The sequence below is a fragment of the Saimiri boliviensis genome, chromosome 6, assembly GCF_048565385.1.
Source record: "Saimiri boliviensis isolate mSaiBol1 chromosome 6, mSaiBol1.pri, whole genome shotgun sequence".
NCBI classification, from domain to species: Eukaryota; Metazoa; Chordata; class Mammalia; order Primates; family Cebidae; genus Saimiri; species Saimiri boliviensis.
In genome coordinates this window covers 13,802,298-13,823,393 of record NC_133454.1, presented here as the reverse complement: position 1 = coordinate 13,823,393, position 21,096 = coordinate 13,802,298, and the positions used below count along the sequence as shown (strand labels likewise).

At 35.4% G+C, this 21,096-nt stretch overlaps 1 long non-coding RNA gene across 1 annotated transcript in view; it reads left to right on the top strand.

Moving 5' to 3' along the window:
- LOC141584736 (uncharacterized) overlaps positions 1-21,096 on the top strand; it is a 142,374-nt gene that overhangs the window by 55,811 nt on the left and 65,467 nt on the right. The window contains exon 2 of the long non-coding RNA XR_012517942.1: positions 7,179-7,301. This is a non-coding gene — a long non-coding RNA (uncharacterized LOC141584736). The remainder of the gene's footprint in view (positions 1-7,178; positions 7,302-21,096) is intronic.

Genomic DNA, 21,096 nt, shown 5'->3' with positions numbered 1-21,096 from the left:
TTATCTGTACTTGGTTGAGTCAGGTGAACTTCTTTTAAAATTTTCTCTCCAATGCCTGGAGCCAGCACTGGCCTACAATGCCATCCAGGTGGAGCTCTCTGATTCCAGACCAGAAACTTTGGGCTCAGGTTGCCATTTCTTTTCTTTGACGCCCTCTTAGATCCTCTACTCTGTGGCAGAGGTGACCAAATGCTCCAAGGAGCTCTGGACTCATGCCTGTGTGTTCTTCCAAGAACCCAGTGGTTCCAGGAGGATAGCCTGTCAAGCAGATTGCTTCTGAAGACCAGAAAGGTATTTCATTAATGGGATCGCATTAAATTAGAAAGCCATTATGGTTCTAGCATCGCTTATTTGGAGTGACTCAAATTATTTACAAATAAAACATTTTTCAAAAATGTGAAAAAAACAATATAATTTAAAAATGTTTATATGCTATTTAGAAGATTCTTTAAAGACAAAAATTAATCTGTAAATTACAAAGAAAATAATTAGCAGATGTCCCTAGATTTTAACAATTTAAAATTTTATTTAAAACTTTGATATGTTTACTTATAAATAATGTGTCAAGAAAAAGAGTGGTTTGAAAGGAAATGTATGTACTCTGTAATATACAAAGGGGACATTTATAGGATATATGAAGATAATCTGAAAAATCATAGATGATCCAATAAGAGAAATGTATGCAGAGTTAAGACACTTGATGATTGGAAGTTTGTGATTGTTTAAATTGATAGCATCTGTGGAAGTGCAATTTGCCAATATATATAATAATTTTAATTGCACATACCGTTAAATGGCCTGAAAATTATACTTGTAGGTCTTTATCAGCGTCAGTAAGATTTTTTTTTGGCTGTGATTGAGAGAAAAGCTAACAAAGTGGCTTAGGCAGCAAAAGGAAATTTGTTGGCTCACATCATTTTAAAGACCAGAGCTAGTTCTTGCTGGCATCAGAAACATCTTGTTTCAGGGATTAACAATAGGTCAACAGGACTTACTTCTTTTTCTGCTTCTTGGCTCTGCTTCCACTATTTTGGCTCCATTCCCAGACAGGTTCATTCATGGTAGTGACAGAAAGATTGTAGTTCTTTCAACATTGTATTGTAACAAGCTTAGAGTCAGCAGAAAATATTGTTTCTCTTTCTTTCAAATTAAAAGAAAGCCATGGTGTGTATAGGTCAAATGGGTCATGTGTCCATCTGTAAACCAATCTATGTGTCTGTGTTATGGAATACTTTAATTGACATCAGTCTAAAGCTCATGCTCTACCCTAACTGGGTAAGGTCTTCCCTGAATTACTTAGAAGGGGTGGTGGAGAAAATTCTAACAAAGGTGATTTAGATTCCATTACTAAAAAGTAGATGCCTGATGGGCCAATGTCTAAAAGTACTATACTACAAGAAGGAATCATAAGGATTTTCATCATATAATTATAGTAATTATAAATAAGAACAATACTGCCGGGCACGGTGACTCACGCCTGTAATCCCACTTTGGGAGGCTGAGGCGGGCGGATCACAAGGTCAAGAGATGGAGACCATCCTCAAAGTTTATAACACATTGCTTGATAGAATCACTTTCTAGTTGATCCTGTACTTTTAAACCATCTTTCTATCTATATTAAAGGTACTCAAAGTATATAGCTCTTAAATCTTTAGATAAGCATAGTTTACTATGTGACCAACCCTCACTGACTTCACTCACCTAAAATCCTTGTAGAATTTATTAAAAAATATCTAAGCATAATATGAAAACCCTTTACATTAAATGATACAGTGATTTTTCCTATAAACGGGTGCTGCCCCATGGGATAGCTTCGTAATCAGTGCAAAGCGGTTACCACTCCCTCTGCTACCAAGGCTGAGCAAATAAACTTAGTAGAGCTTTGGAGGGTGTGGTGGTCGTGATCATGGTAAAAATATTCCTTTTATCTTTCCCACATGCAGCAATACATGTTGGCTTTGAGAGAGTAACTCTTGCTCCAAAGATAAAGCTAACTATTCTTAACCAAAAGTCTACAAAAGTCTCTCATAGGTAGATATGTGGAAAGTTTGAAAATGACACCCTGCTGAGAAAACATTAGCAAAACTTCTTTCTTAGTTGTGTTGGTCCCCTCATTATTCCACTCTCAAGGCTGGTGAAATCACTGCTCATATAATTAATATACCAAATGTTACTTACATAATTTCCTATCATATATCACATAATGATACAACTCTCTCTCTCCTGGGCCTATTCAGCATATGTAAGTTATTACTACTATTAGTAGCAGTAGTAGCAGTATTTTACCTCATAATTTACATACATCATTTAATTTGGCCCCTACAACTATCTTATCAGAAAGCCTCAAATATAATGTTATTGTTTCCCATTTTCTTGGGACATCATGGTTTTCAGGTATTAGATGAATTATCTTAGTTTTTTGACAGCAAATGAAATATTTCATCCTTTAATTAGGTGAGGGGACTGAGGCTCAAAGAAATAAAATAATTTGCCCAAAGCCACATAGCTAGTGAGTTTCAGACTAGAATATGATACCACTTATTTGAAATTCTGATCTATAGTGTTTTCTCAACACTTAAAGAATAGTGCAAGACGTTCAAATATTGAAAGGGATGAGTATAAAAAATTGTTAGATGGTAGCAAGAGAAAAACAGAATTTAACTTAAGTAATATCACAGATAAGCAGTTCACAGTGTGGTTGATCATCACCTAAACAAACTTCCAGAGAGAACATGGGAGAACATCCATCCAGCTATGTATTTGAAAGTTGAGATTTTCTGCCTGATCATTTAATTGAGTAAACATGACCATTGTCTTCATCTATACTTTGTGATTTGTTTGACAAAATGAAAGTCACTTATTTTTACTGCACATAATAAGAGGATAGACTGAGGTGTTCTTATAAGAGGGTCACCAGGAAGGAAGATCAGGGAAGGTTAGAGGGAATGGGGGAAAAGGGAAGGTAAGATGAATGTGAAGGAATGGGGTATGATGGACTGAATAACATCCGCCAAAGATGTCCATGTCCTCATTCCTGGAACCTGTGAATGTGTTACTTAATGAAAGGATTTTGTAGGTATGATTAAGGTAAGGATCTTGAAGTGTGGATGTTATTGTGGATTATCCAGGTGGTCTCAAGATAATCACAAAGGTCTTTATAAAAGGGAAGCAGAAGAATCAGAAGGAAAAAATAGAAGAAACTAAGCAAAGGTCATAGAGGAGAGAAGATGCTATACTACTGGCTTTGAAGATGGAGGAAGGGGCCACAGTCAAAGAATGCATTCCGAGAAGTTTGAAACGGCAAAGTAAGGGTGTCTTCCTCCCTAGAATCTCCCAAAGGAACACAGACACTTAATTTTAGCCAGTGAAACTGATTTTGGACTTCTGGCTTCGAAACCATAAGTTGAAATACGTTGCCTTAAGCCACTTAGTTTGTGGTGATTTGTTAGATCAGCAGTGGGAAGCTAGTCCATGATCAAGAAAGGAGGACATGAAGGGAAGCAAAATTAGAGGGGGAAGAAAGGAAGAGAGACGGAAGGAAGAAAAACAGACATTAAGAAATTGGGAGAGTCAGTAGACTTGAAAAACCTATCAATTTTGTTGTATATTTTTGTTGGTAAACGTACAACATAAAGAGTAAAGGGATTTGTAGTCACTAGAATTTCTCTCAGGAGAATATTGTATGTGTCAGATTTTATATCAAAGACTATGACGGTGCAACAGCAGATGACTCCTAATCTTTATCTCTTTCGTGTTGTAAAGAAGGAAACGAGGGGCATTTACATACACACTCAATAAATACTCCAAATAAATCAGTTGTTAACCTTTGCAATAGAAAATATTCTTAAATTCTTAATTTTATAGAAGAGGAATCTGAGTGTTAGAAAGTATGAATGAACAATAGAGTCAGTATTTAAAACCAGATTGATCTTCCTCTAGAATGAGGAATTAAAGTAACTGAAAAGGAGAAAAATAGGAAGAACAAGGACATCCAGAGCAGGAAGAATATGGGGCACAGGGTATCACGGTGGGAAGAGGGAGAGAAAATGGCTTAGAGCTACTGATGTGCTTGCAAGAATTTTGAGCAAAGAGTTGAGCAGCAAACAAATATCAAGGTTTCCGGGCCTCTATGTGTACATTAGTTCGTGGCAAGTTCTCCAGAAAGCACTAATATTATTCCATGAGCAGTGTCTTTCCAGTAGAGACTCTTCCAATATCATTGCTTTCTATGGCATTACTTTATTCTTCATTCACTTCTCTTTATAAACATGTTTATCAGGCACAAATAAGTCGATCCTACTTAGACTCTATTTTTACCTTTCTATCATAACTGAAGTGAGCTAAATTTGATTGTTGATTTTAGCTGCTTTCTGGAGTCTTGACTCTGTCTCTGTGATATATACTCACTGAGAGAATTACCCTCTACCAAACATCCTTTTCATTTTTCCTTGTCTCTGTTCATTCTATTTCAATAAGTGTATACTGAACTCCTACCATGTGCCATGTAGTGGGCAAAGTGGTGGACCTTACACTAATAGGAGTAATAGATAGTTATGCAAGCTCTCCCTCTCCCATACCAAAATGTGAAGAGCTAATTTGTGCTCAAAGAATGTCTTTGAAATGCCCCAGATGGAAGAGAGTCACAGCAAGGAACATTCAACGAACATGGAGAGTCAGGAAAACTTCTGGCATGGGCTGAATTTTGCCGTGGAGACCATGGAGACTTGGTTAAGTTGGGGGCTATGTTTTACTGAACACCTTTCCCTGTAGAGTTCTAGGGTAACGTTGTATAAATGAGAAACATGAAGAACATTTGGGAGGCAGAAATAAATATGTGGCCATTGCCTTGGAAGGTATTTGAAGTCAGTCATGATGCTTGTTGAATTGCAGAATCTAGGGAGCAAAACTATAAAACAAATCATTTTAAATGTCACTATCATGATCACTTATATTTTCATGGTAAACTGTCCTTTACTGCTGTCTGCTGAATGATCATCTTCCTTCTCATCAACCAAATCACAATATCAGCTACTACTTTTTAGATTATTTATTCTACTTCAGGGACTGGGATAAACATTTAACATCTGTCTCATTTAATCTTCCTAACACTCGTGGTATTTTTATTCTAAACTTAAATATTGCCATGTGTGTACACATGCAATCCTGCATGATCTGCATATGTACCCCAGAACCTAAAGTACAATAAAAAAATTTTTTTTAAAAGGAAATAAAACTGAGATTCAGAGAAATTAAATGAGCACTCATAGTTACTTGGTCAGTACAGCTTGAGAGCCTGAATAAGAACCCAGATCGCTCACCCCAAACTACTGCTCTGCTTACTCTACTACAATGCATCTGTATCCTGTAAACAGGTCTGCATTAACAGAAGTTTAAAATCGTTTTGGAAAATGCAATAACTTTATAGTTACTAGATAAATCACGGAAGCAGGTAGAGTGTTACTGTTTAAAAAGTATTTTTCAGGTTTGTAGCCCTTGGTTTTGCTATATTCAAGTGTCTGTGAAGTTTTGAAGTGAAAAAAATAACCTTAGGGTTCTTTCAAGAGTATCCCAATAATAACATTGTAATTGTTTGTATTCCCTTACGTTTTCTTCAATTGGAGACATCTGCCTAAGCAATATAGCCCAACTGATCAGCGACATTCCTGCAGAGCTGTATCTTCAGTACACATAAATGAGGGAGATGAGCAGTATGTTTCTATTACTAAATTCACAAAAGGATGTGCCTGTTGACAATTCAAGCAACCCTACTGAGCTAATACTTAAAAAGTTCTATAGATATGCTAAAAGTCAGAAAATTCTAAAATTCATTATAATGTATCTAATTTATGAAATCCATTATAATTCTTATAATAAATTATGTTCATACTTATGCTTAAATGATGTAATGTTGTTCATCTTAATATTACCTGTAGAATAGAAGTCTGGAAAAATATCAGACCTTTTAAAAATTAAAATTATTTAGTCATAATATTATTTAGCCGTTTAAAGTAAATACTTATTTGAGACTGATTTTATTCGCATGCCCACAATAAATCTTTTTTACGAGTGCCTCATTAAAGAGAAAATATTTCTGTGGGGATGTTTACTCTACTTCCTTGCAAAAGCTTTTACTGTTCTGTGAAAATATCTGTATATGCCCAGAATGTGAGAAACACAGATATCATCCACTGTGAGTCATGGTGAGATGGCTCAGAATCACTGAAACAGACTTAAACCAAAACTGATACAGGTCTTACGTTTGTGATGCAGCTATTCATGCCCATTTTTATTCTTAATTCAAATTGTAAGAAACCCTTTTTGTCAAATTAAAAAAAAATTATTACATGGTCTAGACACATGTGTCATCAGGGATTCAAAACTTTTCCTTACTGTGGCCTTTGACTTTTTTGGTCATACTAAACTTGTTTCTTCGTTCTTGTTTTTAATTTGGTGTTTCTAAGATAGCTCCTATTTGTGTTATCAACTAACGTGTGACATTAAGAAGATGCTCACATAAGTTGGAGCAGGAAAGTGATAACTCAAGCAAGGATATAATGATTGCTTCTGTCCTCTGCCCAAGCCATATTTTAATAGAAATAGACCTACGTTCTGGGAGCGGAAGGGGAAAGAGGGGGTTGAAAGTGACAACCTTATAATCATGTTGGGCTGATCTCAGTCTGATGTTTGTATATGGAATAACCATCATTGTATATTTGTGCTTTATATTCAGACCAGATGAAAACTGTAGTTTTTCATTTGTAGTACAATTATTTAATCCTACATTTTATGCAGTAGATTTTTTTATATCACTGATAGCATTTTGTTGTGTTTAGTATATCATGCAAAATGTTAAAATATTTTTATAACCATGCAATTGTTTAATCCTGCATTTTATTCTGTAGATTTTTTTATGTCACTGATAGCATTTTGTTGTATATCATGCAAAATGTTAAAACATTTTATAACCATATTTTATGTACAAACTATTCCATTTGTTTCAAACTTTAATCTGGATGCAGACACTGGGTTTAATATGACATATGTAAAAATTAAAACAAACAATTTTGAGAAAATCATTTTGATGTTTAGTTGATTTCACCTGAGGGTCTAAACATGATTCAAGTTTGTTGTTAGTCTGTTTGTCAAAGCGTGTCATTGTGTATTCTGATTGCCTCTAGGACAAGCTGTGAAACGCCTAGATTCCAGAGCAGCAGACTGTGATTCATTCCCAACAACCCCTCCCTACCGTCTGCCACCAGCTCCCACAAAGCAGGGATCAGAGCTACGCTGGCTCAACTTAGGTAAGCAGTGAGGCTTCATGTGAAAAAGACTACATCCACAAAACAAACTCTCAAATATATGAAATGTGCTGATTTCAAACTGGACTCAGAAGTTTGTGGTGTATACACAAACACATACACACTTGCACATGGTCATATACATATGTTTAAAATTCTTCTTAGTGCTTTTCAATATAAAGTATAAATTCGTCCATAAAAAGTTTGCATATTTTAAAGTATAATTTTATAAAATATGCATACAGAAAAGTAGATGTATGTATGTATCTAAATGATTTTACACAAAATATAATGGAACATTGTCAATATCTTAGAAAAGTACCTTATTCTCTCTCCTGCATTTTCCCTGTGGCTAGCAAATATTCTAACTGCTAACACCGTGAATTAGGGTTGACTGGTTTTGAAATTTATATAAGTAGAAGCAGATAATATATGCTGCATTTTTGTAGCGTAACATTGTGTGAATTTTATCCATGACTCTTGTGCAGCAGTGGTTTACCTATTTTTACTACGTTGCATTGAATGAACATACTGCAATTTAACCATCATATTGTTCATGGGCATATGGTTTGTTTTCACCATTGACTACTACAAATAGCGCTACATGTATTTTAGTGAATGTAAGTACATATTTTTGTTGGATATATATATCAAAGAATAGAACTCCAGAGTCACAGGCTCAGCTTTATAATATAGTGCTTAATACTTTATCAAATTGGTTGTATGAATTTACATTTCTACCAACAGTGTCTGAGAGTTCTATTTGCCTGGTGTCTTCACTGATACTTGTTTGTCATTCGTTTTTGCCATTCTGGTGTGCATTTAGTAGTAAGGCATTAAATACCCTATCATATGCATTTTGGCCGTTGAAATATTCTTTTCCTTTTCCCATAAAGAGCCTATTCAAGTTTCAGCCATTTTTAAATTAGATTTTTTTTCTACAGACTTTTTAAAAAGTAGTTTTAGGTACACAGTACAATTGAGTGGAAAGCATGAATAGTTCTCATATACTTCCTCATTTCACATACACATAGCCTCCCCCACCGTCAACATCCTGCACCTGAATGGTACATTTGTTACAACTGATAATCAACAGTGACATGTCATTATAAATTCAAAACCAAAGTTTATGTTAGAGTTCACACTTAACTTACATTCTATGGGTTTTGACAAATGAATAGTGATAAATATCCACTATTATAGTATCAGAATAGTTTCACTGCCCTAAATATCCCCTGTGCTACGCCTATTCATTCTCCTCCCTGTCCTCTAACCCTTTAAACCACTAATCTTTTTAGTCTCCATACTTTTGCCTTTTCCAGGATATCATATGGTTGGAATCTTTTATTTCATTTTACTTAATGGTATTTAGCCTTTTCAAATTGGTTTCTTTTGCTTAGTAATATGCATTTAAGGTTGTTTCACACCTTTTTGTGGTTTGATAGCTCAAAACGTTTAATGCTGGATAATATTTTGTTGTATGAATGTATACAAGATTATCTAGTCACACTCTAAAGGACATATTGTTTACTTCCAAGTTTTGGCAATTATGAATGAGGCTGCTATAAACATATATGTACAGGTTTGTGTATGAATGTAAATTTTCAACTCATTTCCATAAATAATTTGGAACAATTACGGAATAGCATGGCAAAAATATGATTAGTTTTGTAAGAACCTCCAGACTATATTCCATCATAGTTGTGCAATTTTGCATTCCCTCAGTAAATGAGAGTTCCTGTTCCTCCACATTCTCATTAGCATCAAGTGTCAGTGTTTTCAGTTTTAGACAGTCTAACAGGTATGTAATTGTATCTCATGGTTGTGTCAATTTGCGATCCCCTAGTAATATATGATGTTGAGCATCTTTTCATAGGCTTACGTATTATCTATTACCTACTTTAGTGAAATGTCTATTCAGATATTTTACCCACTTTTAAATATTTGTTTTCTTATTATTGAGTCAAAACTCAGGGCTTCTTTGCATATTTTGGATAACAGTCCCTCATCAAATACATCTTTTGCAAATATTTTCTTTCAGTCCCTAGTTTGTTTTCTTATTCTCTTGATAGTATTTTTTTTACAGAGCGGTTTTTACTATTTAGTAATGAGGTTCAACTTAGCAATGATTTCATTCATGGATCATGCCACTGGTGTTGTGTCTAAAAAGTAATCACCAAATCCAACTCAAAGACATCAGGATTTTCTCTTATGTTATGTTCTGGGAGTTTTACAATTTTGCATTTACATTTAAGGCTATAATCCATTTTGAGTTAATTTTCTGTGAAGGGAGTAAAGTCTGTGTCTAGATTTTGTTCATTTGTTTTTTTGTTTTTTGCATGTGGAAATCCAATTTTCCCAGCACCATTTACGGATAAATTTATATGCTTTCTCCATTGAATTGTTTTTCTTTGTCAAAGATCCATTGACTCAATTTGTATTATATTTCTAATGAACTCTGTCATAAATTTGTTTTAAAATTGAATATGTTTACATTTTTTTCTCATTGATTTGCCAGTGTATAGGGGTGTGTGTGTCTGTGTGTGTGTGTGTGTGTGTGTGTTTGTGTGTTCTGCATAATAGTTATTTGTCAGATCTACATATGAATTTACAAATATAATTAAGTCCAATTTGACAACATTCTTTATGTTAATGCTTCTTGGTCCTGTTTAATGAATCTTACTCCTTGTTCATTGAGAATTTTTCTATGTTTACTTCTAATTTATTGTTTTTCCATTTACATTGTGATCTATGACCCATCTAGAATTAATTAATGAATATTGTGGGTATCATGTAAAGTACAATTGTTTCACTTATTAAAATACTGGTATTAACAACAAAGGAAACAGTAAAGTGAAGAGGCAGTCAACAAATGGGAGAAAATATATGCAAGTCATATATCTGATAATACCCAAAATATGTAAAGCACCCAAACAACTCAGTATCAAGAAAACAAATAACCCAATTAAAAAATAGGCAAAGGACCTGAGCAGATAACTTTTAAAGACATAGAAATGGCTTAAGAGGTAAAGCTTAACATTCCTAATCATTAGGGAAAAGCAAAGTAAAACTGCAGTGAGATAACACCTTACATCTGTTAAATGCCTTTTATCAAAAGGATGAAAGGTAAGCATTGGTGAGGATGAGGAGAAAAGGGGGAACCCTAGCAGGTGGTTGGTGGAAATGTGATTTAGTATAAACATTGTGTGAAATGGTATGGAGGTTTCTCAAAAAATTTAAGATGGAACTACCATATGGTCCAGTAATCCCACTTCTGGGTATATTTTCAAAGGAATTGAAATCAGTATGTTGAAAGGATACTTACACTTCCATACTCATTTCAGCATACTTATACTGCCATACTTATTTCAGCATTATTTGTAATAGACAGGATATAGATCTGTTGTTGATCAAAAGATACAAAGTTTTAGACAGGAGGAATAATCTTTCAGATCTATTGCACTGTAGGGTGACTTTAGTCAATAATAATGCATATTTTAAAATAATTCAGAGAGTAAATTTTAAATGTCTTACCATAAAAAATGATAGGTAACTTAAGTGGTGGATTTGTTTATTAGCTTGATTTAATTGTGTGTGTGTGTGTGTGTGTGTGTGTATACACACACACTATATATATACACATATGTAACATTCTATTATACTCCACAAATGTATGCAATTATTATTTGTCAAATAAAGATAAAATAAATCATAACTAAATCTGAAAAAAATTAAAATCCAATCAATCAAACACCAGTTATTGAAAAAAGTCTTTTTTCCATTGCACTTTAATGTCATAAATGAGGGTACTGTAAATGTTGATTATTTATCTTTTGAATTTTCATATAAATTTTAGATTCATTGTATCAATCTACCCAAAATTGCTACTAAGTTTTGATTTGGACTTAGTCAAATCTATAGATCAACTGGGGATAATTTATATCTTTGTAGTATTGAGTATTATAGTTGATGAATATAGCATTTTTCATTGTTTACTTAAATTTTTCTAGTAATTTGTTTTCATTGCAGTTTCAAGTTTTAATTTCTTTAAATTTTTTCTATAGGAATGTAATGTTTTGATATTACAGTAAGCATTATCTCAATAACATTTTATTTTTTAAAATTTTTGTTGTTGACTATCTCAGTACGGTACAGTTGATTGTTACATACTGACTCCTATACAACAACCTTGCTAAGTGGTGAAGTTAAGAATTGAACTTAGGAAGTTTGTCTCCAAACTCTACATTTTAATTATTACTCTATAATTTTCCTTAATATTTCAATATAGATCTCTGGAGATAGATTTTGAAATTGCCATGAAAATATGCTGCTAAGATCTCTAGCTGCAGGTAACAGATATGAGTGATGGTCTTAGCTGATGCCTTTCAATTACCACATTCATTCCAATGACTGAACAAAATGGGCCTATTTTAGAGACAGAAACCTTCTCCAGTGGGTGTCTGGGCATGATGATGACTCCTTACCATCCATTTTTTTTTTTTTTACCATAGTCCTTTTCCTTCTAGTTTTTCACAGATGTCAGACCAGTGTCATGGTCCAAAAGCTCTCTCCATCTCCTCTTTCTTCCTCCCTCAAAAAGCTTTTGTGTATCTAATTCTGTTTTGGCTTCTCCTCACCAAATCTAAACTAACACAGCTTTGAAATAGTAAAAAGTCTTAAATTTCACCTAATGAATATATTAGAATGAAGGGATTATGAGGACAGAAGACTTAGAAAGCTTCTAGTTTATGTTGCTTCTTGATAGGTGATTTCTTTGGGGTTCATGCACATCTTGGACTTGCCATTGTATTTAAGTTTGAAATTTCTTTTCTTAGAAGTCACTCTGGATTAGGAAATTCTAGTGAGGCCTATGTGAGACTACTCTTCATACAAGACTTTGGTAAAAGAGAGAAGGAAATGGTGCTCTTCAATGCCGTTTAGAACTGCTCACTTGGTAGCAGATGGGCAGTGATACTGGGCACATTTTCTCTTTTGTCATTCAGCTGAAGTGTCCTTAAAGAATTTCTTAGGAAATTAAACACATGATATAGTTTCAATAGAGAATCCCAAAATAGCAAATGGGCATTACAAGAAATCTTAATTGTCAAATCAATGTTTATTTTTACCATCAACAAAAATGAGATACCCATCAACAGCAAATAACATGAGAATATTCATGAGTGGACGTGTGTATAAACACTATAAACAGGACAGATAGGCCTCATTTTTTTATACCTAAGGAAAACAATATCATGCATGGGAGAAATGTAAGAGGTGAGGACTTTATCCGTGAAACAGGACCTCTTTATATACTGCTTCTTTTGCATGGATTCTTTAAAGCCATAATGGAAATGGCCTAGAATTTAGAAGGTAGGTAAAACTATTTGAATCCCAGCTTCTTTATGCTGATGTGTGTCATTAAGTGTCATTAACAAGAGACTTACTTTTCGGGGACCCAATTTTCTCTTCTAGAACATGGGAATAATAAAGTCTACATTGCAAGATTATCACGAAGAATAAAGGAAAATTATTTCTATTAGTTGATCCCAAATAACTATGAATTTCCTCCCTCCTCCCACACCCATGCTATCTCCTTTTCTTGCTAACTCTGACTGCTGTTCATTCATGGAATATGACCACGATCATCCTTCCTGCATATCCACAATGCAATTTTCTTTCTTTTATGTCCTGCATCCAATTTATTACCAAATTATTCACATTCAACTTCCACCGTGACTGCTGACTGTGTCTATCTTCCTCTGAGTCTCGGTGCCCCCCTAGTTACGTCCATCTTCGTTTCATCCTCAACTACAGCACTAGCTCTCCTAGCTGTTCTTTCTTTTTCTAGTCTCTGCCCCCTTAACTCAATGGTCTCCACTTGGCTACTAAAGCCATATCATTTTCATGGCTGAAATTCTCATTTAAGCCTGCTTTACTATCTGGTTTTCTACAATAGCCATCTCATCAATCTCTCCCTCGGTTACATAATTGCCAGATTCCCCACTTGCCTTATCTTCTTGTAGAGTGCATGACTAATCTGTAATAGCTTCATACCATGGTGTCTTCTCTGTTTTAGGCAGTAAGCATGCCTGACCTATCCTTGTAACTTGATGCAAATAAGTATTAGTATTCTTATTTTGTATGTAGGGAAACTGAGCCTTGAGCCAGAGAGGATTTAAATTATCTATAGCCTCATAACTAGAACTGTTGAGGGGCTAGAATCAGGACTCATTTTGCCTGATTAAAATCTATGCTTTGCCCATTTGCAGCTTTTTTAAAACCTGCTCTTATATCTTGGATGACTAATATGTGTGCATATATATATATATACATATATATATATATATGTATAAAATTAAATTAACTCTGTAGGTGTATATATGTGTGTGCATGTGTATGTGTGGTGTGTATGTGTGTGTATACACACACATACACACACACACACACACACATATATATATATATATATATATATATATATATATATATATATGTAGAGAGAGAGAGAGAGAGAGAGAATATTAAATGAACTGTCTCTTGTGAACACCCTGGTTATGCAGCTCAGAAAACAGCAGAGGGCAGTGCGAAATCTTCACAACATTAAATGAAAGTAGACAATAAAATGCTATAAAACTGCAAAATAAAGAGGAAGCCATCTATGGTTTCTGAAAGAATTCAACCCAAGGCAATGTTGAGAATGTCGGAGGATGTTTTCATCAAAGCTACTCCCAGTTTTAAAAAAGCAATTCCCATTGCTGACAGTGAGGCTGTGCTAAAAATTACATTTCTCCGCCCCGGTTTCAGCTTCTCTTTATTTCATGTACTACCACATATGGGTAAGCAAATCATAGCTTTTAAAGCCAGCTGTGTGCCACTTACATCTGCAAAAGTAGTGTGCTCACCAGGTGAGTTTCTTGCTCAATCCACCTGTTTAATTTATCCTGTGGAGAGAAAAATGTGACTTTGGCTCAAGGATGAGATTTTTACTCTACCTCGTTATATCATTCTCATCCATCCTGTTATCCCCATATTATTACAATGGAAAAAATCCAAGTTAAGTACCCTATCCTAGCTGGCTTCTCTAATTTTCAGAGCAATTATTTAATTTTTTTTTTTTTTTTTTGCCTCAGTAGAAAATATGTATTGCCTAGGAATTTGAATTCTGGCAGAAGTGTTGAGGAGAGGGGTAGGTCTTATTAAAGCTAGGCAAAAACTCCAGTCATTTTGCTTTGCATTTTCCTTGTGGAAAAATAATTGCTTTTGCATTAGGCATATCATAAATATAAATTTCATCGTTTATTTCTGCATCAATTACCAACACAGTAAATGGCTTAAGCTGAGCTTAAAAATTTTCAAAAAGGCAAGACCCGCCCTCTGGAACGGGAACTCTGAGCTTTACTTTCAGAGCTTATACAGTGGGCTAAGGGCATGTGGAGTGAGTTCTGCCGTCACCTTAGTTCTTCCTCCCTAGGAACCTAGTGAGAACCTCTGTGTGCTCATGAAATAAGCGCTATGCTCGTTTCATGTGGGCTCTGGAGTTTTATGTTCTTTTCATTCTACATTACCTAATCTGGGGTAAAACTACCAGTTCTTGTTTAGTAACTTGCATGAACAACGTTAATAATTACTTATCCAGGTACTTAAGGTGCATTAATTATTGTGAGTTCTTGAGCAAGTGGCTGTTTTCACCATAAACAACAACAATAATAGTATCACCTCCCGTTGTAAAGAAAGAAACTCAATAATGTCTATAAAGTACCTAATACTCAAAATATTAGTAATTTCATTTTAAATATTATGAAAGATCTCCTATAATATGCTATACTTTATCAAAGCACTCATCTTCATTTAATGGTTCATTTGTCTTCCTTTCTCGACTATCAGCTCTAAGAGAGTGAGAATAGTAGTACATAGTAATAAGTTCAGATATAAAATGAATGAATGAATGAATATCTGATTCTTAAATATTTATTAAAAGATTTTCATAGAATATTTTGCTTCCTATTTGTATTTTCTATACTTGTTGGCTATGACTAGAAACACTATTGTGCTTTTTAATTTTAAACCTAATGTTGAAAGTATAACATTGAGACAATGCCACGTATTCACCAAACCATTTCATTTTCCTTCTTGGCATACAAAATGACTGTTTTGTAGGCCTCTTACAACTCAGTGAGACTCTGCAACTGGAATGTAGATGGAAGTAATGTATATCGCTTTGAGTCCTGGCCACACATGCTCCACATATCTTTCGTGCTCTCTCCCAATTTTAAAGCCTTGATAACAAAGAGTTTAAGATGGTAGAGCCACAATATGGAAATAGCCTAGATCTCCATGTCACAGCTTATAGAAGACAGTAATATGAAAGAGAAATCATATTGTGTTAAGTTATTGAAATTGTGGGGTTTATTTTTTTTGCCACTTTCAGCCTAGAATACACTGACTAATACACTGTTTTCAGTTGAGGCCGTTTATATTCCATTTTGGGGAAAAGAGTCACTTTGTATTTACAGTGAGGGCAGAAAGAATATATATGGATCCACAACATTGCTTTTTCTATATTATATGCTTGAAAAAGTACCTTCCAAGATAGTAGTTCAAAAGAAGTGACTTTGCTGTTTAATCACTTAATGGTCAATATTATTCATTCATTCAATGATTCATTCATTTATTCATTTATTTCACAAATAGTAAGTGGGGCCTATAAAGGGCGTTGGGCATAGAGTGGTGGTAAGGACAAGTCCATTATTTCGTGAACCATATTCATATGTGTAATACATACTGCAGACACTTAAAAATAAATTTATAATTAATTATCAACTAGTGCTGAATGCTACAGTGAAAAATAAAGAAGGCACTTTGTTTTGTTTTAGCAACAGGGTCTTGCTCTGTCGCCTAGGCTGAAGTGAAGTGGTGTGGTCATAGCTGACTATAGCCTTGAGCTTCTGGTCTCAAGCAATCTTCCCACCTTTGACTCCCAGATTGCTGGGAATAAGCCATGAGCCATCATATCTGCACCATTTTGCTTTGTTTCAATAGCATCCCCAGTGCCTAAGAGCACCTGACACATAGAAGATACTAAAGAGAATGGAATAACATAGGCTATTTGGAAAATACGCTGCCCCTGCTGCCCTCATGTTCAGAGCCCAGGATATTTGTTGATTCATATTTTATCCATGGGTTATTGAATTAAAAGAAAGATTCTAGATTAGGCACTAGGATATTGAATGCTTATCCAATTGTTAACAAAACAGTTCTGACTTTTCCTTTGTCTTCTCTTTTACTTCCTACTGTTATTTTTTATTAGGTTCACATGATTTTCATTTTTACCCATATCTTCTGGATATGAACTCATAAACGTGGAGACTGCATCATGTCACATAGTGATCTGTTATTTTTTTCTCTACATTCGTTATTCTCAGTGTTTCATTTTTATAAAACCAATGTATTCTTTGCCACACTACACTAGCCTGTGAGTAAGAATAGGACTGTAAAGATAATATGATCTTTCTCTAGTTCCAGCTATTAAGATTATTACGGGTTTGTCTCATATGAGCTTCATAAAGTAGTTCTTTTTAGCCACGAAGTGTTTTTTTTCTTAGGTTTCCCCCATTTCCTCCTCTGGCTCTGTAGTCACATTCTTGTATCTTCAATACCAAAAGTTAGAGCCATATTCTTTCTCCTGCTAAAAGCACAATGGACCGACCTGTGAATGGTATTCAGCGTCCATGCCAAGACCACTGATGCTCAGTGAGCAAAGGGCTGGCTGATGCCTGTCAGAGAGCCATGTATTCAATAGTGACCAGTGCCATTGTTCCTTTCCTGCCATAGTTATACATTGTCCTTGATGCAAATTAATGCCACTTAAATCTCCCCCTTTAGCACAGTTACTGTGACAAGTCTCCTTAGCTTCTTACCAGTCTCCCAAACTATTGCAGACTAACCTGAATCTTAACAATATCCTGGGTGTTCTAATAGAATTTTACATTGTGTGGGAATGGAGCTCATCATTCTCGTATTCTTAACTTCCTCTGGCCCAGATTTGGCCACATTTATAGGCCCATTATTAGTGAAATAAGTTCTTTCATGCTTTTGAATAGGGGGGTATTAATTCTAGGTTGGCTTTTGGCAAAAGGATCTAGCATGTTGCCTATAAATTTGCATATGAGGCTAAGTAGTGTTTCTAAACTATGGTGCATATTGTAAGAAACGCAGGTGTCTGCGCCTAACAGATCTTATACTTGACAATCTCTAAGATAAATATAGAGAATCTATATTTTCATTTCTTCTCAGATGATTCTAGGTCAGTCAATCTGCAGATTATATCAATTTTTATGAATCATTTGCTTCCTGTTAGGTACTGTGTTAAATAATGTGGATACAAACTGAATAAGTTAGTTCCTGTCCTCAAAAATACAATAGGGAGTGACGTCTGACATGTAAAGAAACAATTAGAACAGCATGTGATAATGAAACAAGCAGTCTCTATAGCTACACTCATTCTGGTCTCTCTGTCATTGTCACTTTTTGTTGTCAGCTGTAAAATTTTGGCATTAGAAACCATTCCCATGGAAACTGAGGTAACCTATTTTCTTAAGGAGAATTTCTGTATTTTTCAGGAAATGGCTTAAGATGCATGGTCTTTGTGAGCTTTCTCCTCTCTCCCAAAGATAAATAAGTTTGGCTGAGATTAAAATAGAATGTCCTCTGTTTTCCCCATTTTTATTGGTCTAAAAGACAGCTCCGAGTTCCAACACAGCTATGTTGGAGAGGATTCATTGAATTTTCACTGATTTATTTTTACATTGTTTTAGGCTTGTGTGTGATTTGTGATTGTGGTCGACAAAGCTTGGTAGAATCAGCCTAACTAAAGTATATAAAATACTCTTGGTGAATTTTTCTCTTCTTACTGCAGGAGGTCACTGCTGACAGCACATGCCATCCAGAGCAAATTTTATTTGCATCATCAACTCTAGATCACTCCATATATCTCCAAATAAACCTCCATCCTTCACCACTACAGCAGCCAACTGTTGCCTTGGAAATTTTCTTTTAAATCAGGGAATTGGCTTACTGAATCCTTGATAAGGGAGATAGCAGAAGGAGGTGAATATGAGGATAGGCCTGAGAATTATAGGACTTCAGTTCAAACTTCATGTTTGAAATTTCCCAGCTAGGTCACCTTACCATATTCGTTTTGCTGAGCCACGGTTTCTTTATTTGCAAAATGCTGGTAAGAATCACTACATAAGCTGGGCGTGGTGGCTCACGCCTGTAATCCAGCACTTTGGGAGGCCAAGGCGGGCGGATGACGGATGACAAGGTCAAGAGATCAAGACCATGGTAAAACCCAGTCTCTACTAAAAAAATACAAAAATTAGGTGGGTGTGGTAGTGCACACCTGTAGTCCCAGGTACTTGGGAGGCTAAGGCAGGAGAATTGCTTGAACCTGGGAGGCGGAGGTTGCAGTGAGCAAAGATCGTGCCACTGCACTCCACCCTGGCACCTGGTGAAACAGCGAGACTCTGTCTCAAAAAAAAAAAAATAAATAAATAAATAAAATAATCTCTACATAATGATGTTGTTGAGAAAATGAAGTTTTCACAAAAAGCGTTGTAATTGGCAGTCATTTCTGGTAGGTAGAAAAATGTTCCGCAAAAGATGGGGCCCTGTGAATATTTTGCCTTCCATGGCAAAGGGAGCTTTGCAGAAGTGATTAAAGTTAAGGACCTTGAGATGGGAAAGCGTTGCCTGGATTTTCTAGGTGTGTCCAACTTAATCACTTGTATTCTTAACAATGGAGACCCTTTCCGGGTTATAACTATGAAGAGAGCTGTGACAATGGAAGACAAGTCAGAGAGATGCATTGTTGCTGGCTTTGTAGATAGTAAGAGTCATGATCTAAGAAATGTAGGTGGCTTACAGAAGCTGACAAAGGCAAGAGAACTGTTCCTTTCTTAGATCTTCCAGAAAAGACCTCAGCGCTGCTGACACCTTAATTTTAGACCAGTGAAACTTATTTTAGACTTCTAATATCCCAAGCTGTAGGATAATTTTATGTTGTTTTAAGCTACCGAGTTTGTGGTGATCTGTTATGGCAGAAATAGAAAATCATATACTGCTCTTATTATGAAGCATGATGACCACACTTGAAAAAGAAGTGTTTTACTCTTCTAGATGATTGAGCTAAGGATGATGACCTTGAATTTCTGCCATAAATCGTCTCTATAAACCATCATCTGTCCTTATCTTCAGATTAGATACCTGTAGGTCACCAATAAATAAAATGGTAATAACTAATGAAACAAAAACCCTAGGATTAATATCTGATGACATTATTTGAGGTTGACTTTACTCCTAGGAGTGGGAATACATGCCAGAATGAAGAAAAAAGGAAAAGCTCCCTGGAGTAATGGAAGGCAGGGTTCTTTGGGGAGGAAGATAATAGTTTTTTCCTTGAAGTAGGGTAGATTAACAAAGGGAAAGTTCAGTTGTTAGTCAGATGGCCTGGCCTGAGAAATGGGACAGTGCCTCACCTGGAGCAGCACCAGGAAAATGACAAGATGGTTCATAGCAGACAAAGATGTGCCCTTTCCTGGAAAAAGAATGCTCTGGGCCTTCACATGGCAGTGGGATGGGTCTGGTACATTACTTCCTTAGTAAGCAGGAAAACGCTATGCTCACAAGTAATTTGAGAGGTGCTGAATTATGACTGTAGGAAACTAAGCCCTGAAATAAATGGAAGCTGAAGACAATATCCCATATACCCCTACTTTAGTCTCTATGACTAGATGGGCAAAAAGGGATACCAAAATCAATGGAGAAACTCCTGTAATTCTCATTAGAATAATAAGCAACTAAGGCCCTACACTTCTGTTTTTTTTTTTTTTAATTATTATGATATTACCTGGATGTCATTCAGAATGCAGACTTTTCCACCTTTAACTGTATCAAGAATCTACAGTTCAGCAAAATCCCCAGATCATGCCGGTGTTGATTATCTGATCATTATGGCCCTGGGTCAGGTAGAACATTCAGCTATGGTTTTGCTGTAAGTCAGTGGTTTCTGAATCTACTTTAAATTAGATACATCTAGAAAACTTCAAAAAATACAGACCTGCAGGTCCCATCTCAGAACAATCAGATCATCTGCAGGCAGGTGTGTTTTCAAAATTTCTTTATGATGATTTCAATATGTAATCAGAATTGAGAACTACTATTTTAAGAGAAGACATTCATCCTATCACCTAACCAAAATGATACTTGATACTTCAGATGTACTGGGTGTGTCAGGTGTGATCCTTAGTTGCTTTTGTGGTACACTTCCCACTGTGAACATTCCTGCTTCTGCTCTCTCTGCTTTGGAGTTATCCTGTGTGACATCTGAACCATGCAGCATTGGCAGGAAATGAGAGACAAGGCCAGTAGTATACTGCGAGTAAACACATACAAATGCCTGAAACTGGAACCCTGCTCATTCCTTTGTAAAATCTAAGTTCTGCTGTACTGAAGTTACTCTTCACAATACTTCTGTACCTTGCCCTGACACTGGCTGATATAAGCAGATGTCATGATGATTCCTCTAATCATCAGCAAGTGAGTTTGGAGTAATGAATCTAATTTTTGTTTCTTCTTTACCTGAAAGGTAAAATTGGGGACCAGTCGCCATCTGGCCTTGACCTCTATCATGGGAATTTAGAAAAATGAGGTGCCAGGAATTTGCAATTACTTGTATCAATCAAGAAATAAATAGGGATGAAGGCAAAAATTACACTAAAATATATAATCATCTATTGAA